The sequence below is a fragment of the Schistocerca serialis genome, chromosome 4 (genome assembly GCF_023864345.2).
Source record: "Schistocerca serialis cubense isolate TAMUIC-IGC-003099 chromosome 4, iqSchSeri2.2, whole genome shotgun sequence".
In the NCBI taxonomy this organism is placed as follows: Eukaryota; Metazoa; Arthropoda; class Insecta; order Orthoptera; family Acrididae; genus Schistocerca; species Schistocerca serialis.
Window position 1 is genome coordinate 695768726 of NC_064641.1, and position 12368 is coordinate 695781093.

The window sequence follows — 12368 nt, forward strand, 5'->3', positions numbered from 1 at the left end:
TTGTATTCCCTTTTGCCTGCTTCATTTACTTCGTTTTTATATTTTCTCCTTTCATCAATTAAATTCAATATTTCTTCTGTTACCCAAGGATTTCTACTAGCCTTCGTCTTTTTACCTACTTGATCCTCTGCTGCCTTCACTACTTCATCCCTCAGAGCTACCCATTCTTCTCCTACTGTATTTCTTTCCCCCATTCTTGTCAATTGTTCCCTTACCCTCTCCCTGAAACTCTGTACAACCTCTGGTTTAGTCAGTTTATCCAGGTCCCATCTCCTTAGATTCCCACCTTTTTGCAGTTTCTTCAGTTTTAATCTGCAGTTCATAACCAATAGATTGTGGGCAGAGTCCACACCTGCCCCTGGAAATGTCTGACAATTTAAAACCTGGTTCCTAAATCTCTGTCTTACCATTATATAATCTATCTGATACCTTCTAGTATCTCCAGGATTCTTCCATGTATACAACCTTTTTTTATAATTCTTGAACCAAGTGTTAGCTATGATTAAGTTATGCTCTGTGCAAAATTCTACAAGACGGCTTCCTCTTTCATTTCTCTCCCCCAATCCATATTCACCCACTATGTTTCCTTCTCTCCCTTTTCCTACTCTCTAATTCCAGTCACCCATGACTAGTAAATTTTCGTCTCCCTTCACTACCTGAATAATTTCTTTTATCTCATCATACATTTCATCAATTTCTTCATCATCTGCAGAGCTAGTGGGCATATAAACCTGTACTACTGTAGTAGGCGTGGGCTTTATGTCTATCTTGGCCACAATAATGCGTTCACTATGCTGTTTGTAGTAGCTTACCTGCACTCCTATTTTTTTATTCATTATTAAACCTACTCCTGCATTACCCCTATTTGATTTTGTATTTATAACCCTGTATTCACCTGACCAAAAGTCTTGTTCCTCCTGCCACCGAACTTCACTAATTCCCACTATATCTAACTTCAACCTATCCATTTCCCTTTTTAAATTTTCTAACCTACCTGCCCGATTAAGGGATCTGACATTACACGCTCCGATCCGTAGAATGCCAGTTTTCTTTCTCCTGATAACGGCATCCTCTTGAGTAGTCCCCACCCGGAGATCCGAATGGGGGACTATTTTATCTCCGGAATATTTTACCCAAGAGGACGCCATCATCATTAACCATCCAGTAAAGCTGCATGCCCTCGGGAAAAATTACGGCTGTAGTTTCCCCTTGCTTTCAGCCGTTCGCAGTACCACAGCAGCAAGGCCATTTTGGTTAGTGTTACAGGGCCAGATCAGTCAATCATCCAGACTGTTGCCCTTGCAACTACTGAAAAGGCTGCTGCCCCTCTTCAGGAACCACACGTTTGTCTGGCCTCTCAACAGATACCCCTCCGTTGTGGTTGCACCTATGGTACGGCCATCTGTATCGCTGAGGCACGCAAGCCTCCCCACCAACGGCAAGGTCCATGGTTCATGGGGGTAGCCAATGACATTACTGCATTTCCAATGACATTACTGTACTAAAAATGCAATTTTAACATCAAACTCTCTCATGTCCATGGTTTTGAATTGTGTGACAGATGAGATTATTCTCACGGAGTCAGATCTTACTGGTGGACTGAAAGTTTCATGCAAAGCCTCTCTCAAAATCCTCTAACAATAAATCAGGCTTTAAATGTTACAGTTACATCTGTTTTCCTCTTCACGTTGAATACTCAATAACTCTCAGTGTATCCTGAGTTTTTGGAGCTTCAGTTAGCATCCAAGTTTAATTAAGATTGAATGGATGCATTTCTTTTTGCGTAGTCTGTTCCCAATTTTCAGAGTTGTCACAGTACATTACATCTTGATAGAGACAGAGGTTCATAACACTGTGTCACACATGCAGAGTTTATATTAATGTTTGCATATCTATTATGCTTCACTGATTTTCACCTGGTCTCATAGGCTTCTTCCTATTTCAACCATGGATTCTATGCCACCTATATTGACATTCTATTTAGTACAGTTGATTTCAGAATTTAATTTTTCTTCAAGTGATTTAATTTCCTCCTCTCCTGCTTGATTCAGGATTCCTTTTTGAATAGGATTTCCACCCTCAATGACTTCAGGTTCTTCTTGAGTGGGCTCACATAACCTTTTATTATCTTCTGTAAACTGAATGTGTCTCTCTGTCGAAATCTTTTCATGAGGGAAGTTTCAGTGTGCAAGTTTTTTGTGCCATGTTTCAAGCTCTACGTTAGCAGCCATATTTGCCTGAGTAATGTCATATTCAACTAACAAAATCTTTAACTTCACATTATCAACTTTTCCTCATGAATTCTCACTGCAAAACCATTTTCTCTCTTGAAGAGCTTGCATTTTGTCCCATCAGATTTAAATGTTATTTGCTTGTCAACAGCTGCTTCAAGTGAGAGTAAACTGAGCTGAATCCCTGGCACATATACGACATTTGACACCTGTTTCTCACCCTGTTTCCCTCTATCAAAGACTTCAATGTTCTTTTAACCTTTTCCTTGTTATGAAATAACTCTGCCATCACCAATGTAGATTGGGACTTCACTCTCAAATGGATTGTAATCATATACCATTCACTTTGATTACACTTATGATCAATGTCACTAGAAAAAAAAAAAAAAAAAAAAAAAAAAAAACATATATTTTCATCTACATGGATGCTTGCTGTTTAAGAAAGAATTTTGCTATCAGGGCATCCCCTCTTGATTTATATCAAGCCTGTGACACTGGGTTTCTGGACTCTTTTACGTAATGTCCAGATGTATTAAATTTTAAACATTTACCAGGTTTTCTTGAATTTTTATCTTCAAGGTGAGTGTTATTCCTAACATGTAACATATTTATTTTGTCAAATACCCTGGGATGTGGAGTATTTTCTATCCAGTCACAAAAGACAGTTCTTTGTGTAATGTGTATACAATATTTAACAATGTAATAAATGTAAAAAGTAAATTATGACAATACTGAACACTGAGATTACATGTTAGTCAATTTTTTTAAGCGAATATAAACTGTACTGATAGCATATTGTAAATTTGACAAATTATTCAATACAATTATCCTATATCAAGGGGAAAGACTGACACCAGTCACAGTCAGACATCAAAATTATTTGATGGTGGAAGTTGAAAATTTGTGCCAGAGCAGGACTCTAATCCAGATCTCCAATTTAATGGGAGCAGTTGCCTTAACTCCTTCACCATCCAGACACACTTCCCTTCCAACCCACATTCTCACCTTGTCACATGCTAGGCACACCCACTGTCCATTTACCTATTTGCTTGCAACGAGTCCCGTATTCCTGCAAGAGTCTCAGACCATGTTGTGTGTCTGAACTGAAGTTATCAAGGCAGTCGTGTGTGTATGTGTGTGTGTGGGGGGGGGGGGGAGGGTTGTTGGATGCAAAATAGGAACAAACAGAATAATATTTGACCAAAATAACAACACCATTGTTACAAAATGTTCCAGATTTTTTAGACCAAATTCAGGCAGTTTTAACAAACATAATATCTATGGTCTCCATGAATGTGTAGGACAATTCTGATTTTTTTTCTTGTCATTGCTATGAGGACACTTGGAACATCTTACATATTTTACATAATCTTCCTGATGTATCACTGAAAGACTTTTATTCAGCATACCATATATACTTACTCAAATCTGCCATGGAACATGGTTACTGGACATCCTTCTAGTAAGATGTGAATCTGTTAACTGCTTTGCTAGCAACTTAATGAAGTCCGGTCAAGCTTTCTTCTTATGTGAAGTAATGGCTAAATAAATTATTGATGAATTCATGAGAGAAATCAATAGGAAGTAGAAAACTGCAAGAGGCCATCTGTGAGTACTGCAGTTAGTGGAATATGCTGTACACTCTGCCCTTGGTACTACTATCAAAATGAAAAAAAAAAGACTTTTTGTGTATTCTGATATTTGAGCTGCATGATGCATAGAGGAAACCAAAATTACAGATTTATTCCTTTTAGGGGCATGGAAATGGTTTCCTTGTAGCCCTAATACTGGCATCATCAAAACAAAGGCAAGCTAAAATTACACTTATACAGTTTGAGGACAATGTACACTTTAATATCTCCCAACCTGTGTCACCTGTTCCAAATATTGTCTCTAAACTATGATCGCTGAATTTAAACATAGGTGAAAAGAATAAAAGTCATATATATACTTTCAATTCTTCAAGGTTTAGTTCTCAATGTTCAGTCTGGTTTGGCTGCTTTATTCTGCCTTTCACGTGTTACAACTTACTGTTGGTATGCACCACTATCTGTGCTAGTATTTCATTTGTGAAAATTACTTCCAAGCACCTTTCTTTGTGCTATATGAAGAAAGCCTTTACCCTGCACCAGCTGTCCCTTGCAAATGTGTACTATAATGATATTGTGTCTCCTTGTTCAGATGTTTGTCTCTGACTCACTTTTACACCATTTATGATCCTTATTTCCATAGTAATACAGTGTACATTCATTATTTTCAATTGCTGCATTATGTTCTACATTCACAAAAAAAGCATTTTCTTTGGTGGACCCTCATCTGCACCATCACTGTTATCACCTTCACTTTCTGTATTACAAGCAAAATCACGTACCAAACCTGGATCTCAGTTACGAGCATTGTCACTAAATTCAATTCCTTTTGCACCTATAGTATCCTATACACAGTCACCCAATTTTGGATCACCAATCAGCATCAACCACAGTCATTTAAAAGAAAAAAGCACAATTCTAAAATAGGGATCCAACCCAGAATATGTTTTACATTCTACCCTAGACCATAATCATAGCAATATAATTTGTCATTTCTCTCTTGCAAGAATATAGATATCACTCACAACAGTTAACAATGAACTTATAGAAAGGTAATGGGATGTACTGCTCTATTGGGTGATGGATAAAGCAATTTTAGTGGAGTATGTGTGCGAGGCTGGGGTAGGATATACCTCAGGTCCAAGGTTATGGGTTAGCACTAGGTGGACTGGGGATTTTGATCAATCTAGAAGGACCAACCCATCATTTTGACGGATACAGTTTCATTTGCTGTTTTTGAAAAAGTAAACACATTTTAACATACATCAATTTATTTCAGACAAGGATAGAGTTTCATTTTTTTCTGTAGAATTACATTTCCATTTTATACCTAAAAGTAATCAAAACATTATGTCAGGTTACTTGCCATTAGGAACGTGGGTGCACTCAGTGACTGTGATCTGATTTATAAATTATAGAGCGCAGCAATCAGTCATCTTTCTTTTTTTCTCTTTTTTCGGTGTTATTTGGCAAATCCAGATTTCGTTTAGCGCCTAGCCATTATCAATGTACTATTTTCTAGTCTCAATGCATGTCAGTTCCCTGTTGTTTAGGTGTCAGTCACAGTTCTTTGAACACTACTAGTATTCAAAGACCTGTGACTTATGCCCAAACAACAGGGAACTGACATGCACTGAGACTAGAAAATAGTACATTGAAAATCGCTAGGTACTGGCCAAAATCTGGATTTGCCAAATAAAACCTGCAAAAAAAAAGAAAGGACGACTGTTGTTTGCACTCCATAATTTATAAAACATTATGTAACAAAATGTGGAATGGATAACTTTCCACAGAAAAGAAAACCAAGTGTTTTAATACAAATATCTGAAAAGCACAATATGTTCTAGAGAAAACATTTATAACCCTGCTTTTACTCACTCAAAACCACCTGCTGCTTCATGACACCTCACACAGGTATGTATTTTGTACCCTTGTGGCCTTATATGCTGAAGCCAACTCTTCTGCCAATTTGTATATAAATTGATGTCTACTTACTTTTTCTTCTGTTACTTCCTTAAAGAGTACCCAAGCATTTATAGCTGCTAATTCCAAGACATTGAAAAAAAATGTGCATGGGCCATCTGCGGCATCCATACTTCACAGTGTAAAGCTGAGCCGTTTGATCAATTACGTCAACACCATACTTGGTGTTATTGTAGTATGCCACTGACTCCGGTAGCTTTTTAAGATGCGTTCATTGATAGTTACTGTGTCATGCATTGAACTCAAAATAAGCACATGTTCTTCTTTTTCCCCCCTCATATCATGTTAGACTCATGCCACCTGACTTATAAAGAATAGCTGTGTTAGATATTATTTTTATTTTGTGTTCGATATGCCAGATGCCTTACAATACTATACACATTCAGCATGGGAAACTTAATTAACATGCAAATGCAACAAAATATTATTCATTATAAATTTAGTTATATGTATTACAGTACTTATAAACCTATAGTGTATACATATTGTAATCTGTGAAAAAAAAATTAACAACTACACAGAAACATTTAAATTACAAAACCAAGAGACTGATGGCCATAGATGGTAAGTCCCACAGTGCTCAGAGCCATTTGAACAAAACCAAGAAATGGCCCAGTCTGTGAGTCTATGCAGATCCTCTAGTGAACCGTCCAGAAAACCATGAATTTCACACTTGATTACATGCTGCATTGTCTGTATTTTGCCACAGTCACAGTGAGGATCATCCACGTAGCCCCACTTGGTCATCAGCTCGTTGCACCATCCAACACCAGTTCTCATTCTATTTAGCGCCATCCAGGTTCTTCAATGGATGTTGAGGCCAGGAAGATGATCAGCCGGGTTCTTAATGAGTGTCCACTGTTAACATTTGCTTGTTGCCATAGGTGTTTCCATTCTGCCATGGTGTCCCGACTGTTCAATGAGTGGGTCCAGAAGGGATTTCATGACTTAAATCATATTGGGCGATGCAGATCAGCGTGTATTGGGTGTGTGGTGTCAGCAGCAATTTCTCTTTGGAGTGGGTGTTGTCTGTGGAGTGAGGGAGGTTGAATGTATGCCAGCACAGAGAGCCATGGTGTTGCGGTAGGTCTCACTGTTCCAGTTATTGTTTGCAAGGTGTCATTTAGGAGAACATCTACTTCATTGATGTGCGAACTGTTGGCCCATAAGGCACACAGTATTCTGCAATGCTATAGACTAGAGCCAAGGAGGAAATGTGAAGTGTTGCAGCATTACTTCCCCAGGTAGAGCCTGCGAGTTTCTGAAAGATATTGACTCTGCCTCTGAGTTTTTGGCTGACATCCTGCAGGTGTTCTTTGAATGTAAGGCTGTGGTCCAGTTTAACGCCCAAGTATTTTGGTGCTAGTTCATAGACATATTCTGAACTGCTATATTCAAGTGCAGCTTCCTGTCTGCTTGTTTGTTATTCAGGTGCATCACTGTGCTTACTGTTTTTGACGAATTAAGGTTCAGATGCCAGGTCCTGTAGTAGTTACGAAGCTGCACCAAGTCAGAATTTAGGCCTGACTCCAATTATTCGAATGACTCATCTTGCAATGAAATAGCCAGATCATCGGCATATGCAAACTTCCGTGATTTGAGTTCCGGCATATCAGAGATGCACAAATTAAATAGTAAAGGAGCTAGCACAGAGCCTTGTGACAGCCCATTATTGAGGATTCGGGCTTTGTTTGTCTTTCCATGAAGATGTACTCTGTACTCCCTTGAGGATAGCATATTATAAAAGAGCTTTAATGACTTCTTACATTTGACTGCTGTAGTAAGCTTATACAGTAATCCTTTAAGCCATACTATGTCATATGCAGCTGAGAGATTTATAAATACAGCACCGGTCTTTTTCTTGTTCTGAAAACAACATTCAATGTGCATGGTTAGTGCCAGGACTAGATCGCAGCAGCTCCTCTTCGACCTGAAACCAGCTTGTTCCACTGGTATTACTGCATCTATTAGGTGGGTCACTCTCCTTAGGTGAATTTTCTCGAGAAGTTTGTGCATCACACACAGCAGAGAGATAGGCCTGTAGCTCTTGGGAACTCTCTCATCCTTTCCAGGCTTCAAGATAGCTATTATCTTTGGCTCCTTCCATTTGTTTGGGATGTTTCCAGTCTCAAGTATGGCAGAGAAAAATTTGCAGGCATGTGCGTACTCTTGGACATAGATTCTTTAGAAACCCCAGTAGGATTCCATCAGGTCTGGCTGCTTTCCTTGATTTGATGTCATTTATTGCAGTTATCAACTCTTCTTCAGAGACAGTGCTCACAATGTCTGACTGTTCTGTGCAGTTCTTCAGTGCTTCAGCCATGAGTTTTTTTAAAGTCCTTCTGTTGTGTAGGGATGTGGATCTTGGAGTTTTCAAGTATAACTGAGCTTATTTTGTTATGGTTAACAGCAATCTGTTAGGCACAGTGATGTACAGCATCCCACAATTTTCTGAGAAGGCCCCAACTTTTATGGCTGAAATGGGTGAAGTCAAGCTGCTCAACTAATTCATGCCAACGTTTCCTTCTTTCTTCATCAAGACGCTTGGTGAGTGAGTCTGCAGTATGTTGTCTGCAGTGTTGTTGTATTCCTGAAGAAGATATTTACATTGTTTGGTAAACCCTGGTATGTATTCTCTTCTAGCTCCATGTGGGATAGTTTCTTGGGCTGCTCACAGAAGCAGTTTAGTAAACCGTTCATAGTTTATCGGAATTGGAGGAATTCTGGTCACAGTTTCTTCCACGTGAAAGTGGAATTTGTCCCATGGTGCCTTACTAAGGTTCCAGTGGGGGATTGGTGGGCTGTCTATGGCTGGTACCTGCAGGTCAGTCTCCACAATGACTGGTGAGTATGGGCTTTTTGGCAGGTGTGTCAAAACAGTTCACTTTGCTTGCACTGGGATCCCATCGTTACTGGTCATCACAAAACAAGAGATCTGGTGAAGTTGAAGTTTTCCACGCATTCGACGTAAATGGGACCTTGTCCTTAGCATCGTATATGAGATGGATATTGCTGACATGAGCCCAATCTGCTAGCTGGAGACCTTGGTCATCACAGGAATGGTACTTCCTCTGAAATGGTGAAAATTGAAATCCCCAATGTACACTGCTGTGTGGCTTACATCAGAAAGAACAGAAGGTGCCCAGTTTTTGGTTGGAGGTTTGTACATGTTGACTATCGTGAGTCATTTACTTTCATCCCTATGGCAAAGTCAGTGGGCATGGGAAGCTCTGTAGTATTAAGCAATAGCTCTTTTCCGTGCTTTTCAAGGCCTTTGGAGGCAACTGTGGTAAATCCTTGCACTTTAAGTTAGTAAGTTGAACTCTCTTCGGTATGTGTTTCTTGAAGTTCCAGTATGTCTACTTCATTTTCTTTCATAATTTTGGGGAGGATATCAACTTTGGCTGTGCTATAGCCTTCAATGTTGGCTTGGCATATTCTTAGAACATGCCTAATTTTTGGTTTTTTGATGGACTGCATTCTGCTAGCCTATGAGTACTGCTTCTGGCAGGGCCGGGAGGTATGAGTACATCCGGCCATCCCTTGGGAGTGACATTGCTTCGTGTTTCGTTCATCTTCTCCTCGTTGTTGTTGTTGTTGTTGTGGTCTTCAGTCCTGAGACTGGTTTGATGCAGCTCTCCATGCTACTCTATCCTGTGCAAGTTGCTTCATCTCCCAGTACTTACTGCAGCCTACATCCTTCTGAATCTGCTTAGTGTATTCATCTATTGGTCTCCCTCTACAATTTTTACCCTCCACGCTGCCCTCCAATACTAAATTGCTGATCCCTTGATGCCTCAGAACATGTCCTACCAACCGATCCCTTCTTCTGGTCAAGTTGTGCCACAAACTTCTCTTCTCCCCAATCCTTTTCAATACTTCCTCATTAGATATGTGATCTACCCATCTAATCTTCAGCATTCTTCAGCACCACATTTTGAAAGCTTCTATTCTCTTCTTGTCCAAACTATTTATCGTCCATGTTTCACTTCCATACATGGCTACACTCCATACAAATACTTTCAGAAATGACTTCCTGACACTTAAATCTATACTCGATGTTAACAAATTTCTCTTCTTCAGAAATGCTTTCCTTGCCATTGCCGGTCTACATTTTATATCCTCTCTACTTTGACCATCATCAGTTATTTTGCTCCCCAAATAGCAAAACTCCTTTACTACTTTAAGTGTCTCATTTCCTAATATAATTCCCTCAGCATCACCCGACTTAATTCGACTACATTCCATTATCCTCATTTTGCTTTTGTTCATGTTCATCTTATATCCTCCTTTCAAGACGCTATCCATTCCATTCAACTGCTCTTCCATTCATTCTCATCATCACATCCAAACACTACTAGGGGAGGGGGCCACGTCGAGGCTGTCACCGTCCACAAATAATTGTGTGCAAAGGTGCTACAGCAGATTTTGCTGAGTGAGGTATTTCCCTTCTAGATTTCTTCACTGTGCCTACAATGCTTTTACTCTTACATTTCAAATTTTCTGCAAGGCATTTCGTTGTGAAAAAATCGTCGCAGTTTATGTTTCTTCCAGCGGAAACAAAGGGCTGCATGAGACATGTTACAACATGCTCTGCAAGTGGAACACCTGTGGATCACTGCTAATTTTTGCCTAGGTAAGGAAACCCATTCACCAGATACTTAGAATTCTTATCAACTGCAAGCCAAAACTTTATTCCAAATTTGTCTGGTTTATTGCTGATGTATTGTATGAAAGAGTATCTAGTGAATGGAAATAGTTGCTCATCCACAGACTCGTAGAATCTAACACAACAAGGAATTGGCAGTGAAAGGATTCCACACAGGAGTAGCAGGTGCAAAACGATTTGTCTTCAGTCTATGTGAATTGGCGCTCTTTTCGTCAAATCGCATAAACTGCAAAATTTTGGTGAACTTATTTCTGCTCATTGCGTTCTGAAAAATGTTGGTCCCCATGTATTCAACCATAACAGCTTCAACGGAAACGTTTTTGCTACGTATAAGCCTCGTCAATACATAAGTGATATTGCGGCTTCTATTGCATCGACGCTAATGGTCCAATCATCATCACACAGTTCTTAGTGTGCTCTATTTTTTGTACACTTCTTTATATTTTGAAGCATGCTGTCATAAGTTAGCAGTCTCCATGCACTAGACTATATACCTTTCCTGACAAACTTCTTCACATAGCCTGTAGGTCCTGGTGCTACCTTCAAGATGTTCTGCTGCGCATGTCTTCCAGTAACAGCTTTCGTAGGTGTAACAATCCATGTTGTTCCATCATTAGCTGCCTCACTACTCCCAATGGAAGGATTTCCTTCCATCTGAATTTTTCCTTTCACTCTGCAATGAACGCCTTTAGAGCTGTTAGCTGGAGGTTAGCACACACACTGTTGTTTGATGTACTTTAACATACAGTATATAATACAAAAATTCAGTAACAAAAACAATGAATTTCAAATTGCAATACAGCAAAATAGAAAACATTTATAATGCTTGCTGAAATATCAGTTGCGATAAAATATAAAATAATAATAGAATGCCTATACAAACGTATCTGCTATAGGTAAAGCAAGATTGGTTTGCAATTTCTTGGCTTGCTCTTGTCTAGTAGTTGCCACATTGCTGTCTGATTTCATTGATGGGAGGGATATATTCCTCATCATCAATAGCGCTTACAGCGTCATCTTCTTGTAATTCATCAGCTTCACAAACATCATGAGGATCTTCTCCTTTGACTTCACCATCTGACACTGACATGAAATATTTTAAAATTTCTTCATCAGAGAAACCGCGTCTTTGAACCACAATTACGAAACAACTGAAATGTGGACACCACAAACTGCGCCATTTGAGCAACAAAGCTTATCGACAATGGGTCTGCAGAAGACAATAATCAAATTAGGGTGGTAAACAACAATAGCTTTGGATATGTCTGAAAGCTATTATTCACATTTTGGTACCTGTCAAAATGACAGACTTTGGTCCTTGTAGTAGAACATGTTTGGGACACTTTTCAGAATGGTCCTAATGGGTAAATTCTTTGCAGGCACCTACCTAAAAAATATTTATGAAAAGCATAGAACATGGAACCAGTAGAAGAAACCATTTAGGAGAAATAAGTCTACAGAAGTAGAATAGCTGTTAAAATGATGGGTGCAGTCCTTCTAGTGTTAAAAGTGGTTGCTCTTCTGTTGTTTATCAGCCAGGAACGACCCACCACCTCATCTCTTATGTCATCTTCCATCAACAATATCGAGGTCAAATTTGATAGAGTTTGTTAAGCAGGATGTATTGATTCACACACATTCAGAAAATGCTTATAGCCCATTGGTAACACTGTCATTTCACAGAACCCAAAGAAGTTCTGGTAACGTGTAAAAATTTTTAGTGTCAACAAAGTTAGTATCCAGTCCCTAGCGAATGAGACAGAGGTACCAAAGCAGAAGCTGAAATGATTAATTCCATTTTCAAATGTTCTTTTACAAAGGACAACCTGGGAGAATTCCTTCAATTTAATCCTAGTACAACTGAAAAGTTGAATGAAACAAGTATTAGTGTCAGTG

The 12368-nt window shown here is 39.1% G+C and overlaps 1 pseudogene; it reads right to left on the reverse strand.

Annotated features, from left to right (window-relative positions):
• The window catches only part of LOC126474700 (uncharacterized), a 29375-nt pseudogene extending 17826 nt beyond the window's left edge, over positions 1 to 11549 (reverse strand).
• Between the last annotated feature and the right edge of the window lie 819 nt (positions 11550 to 12368).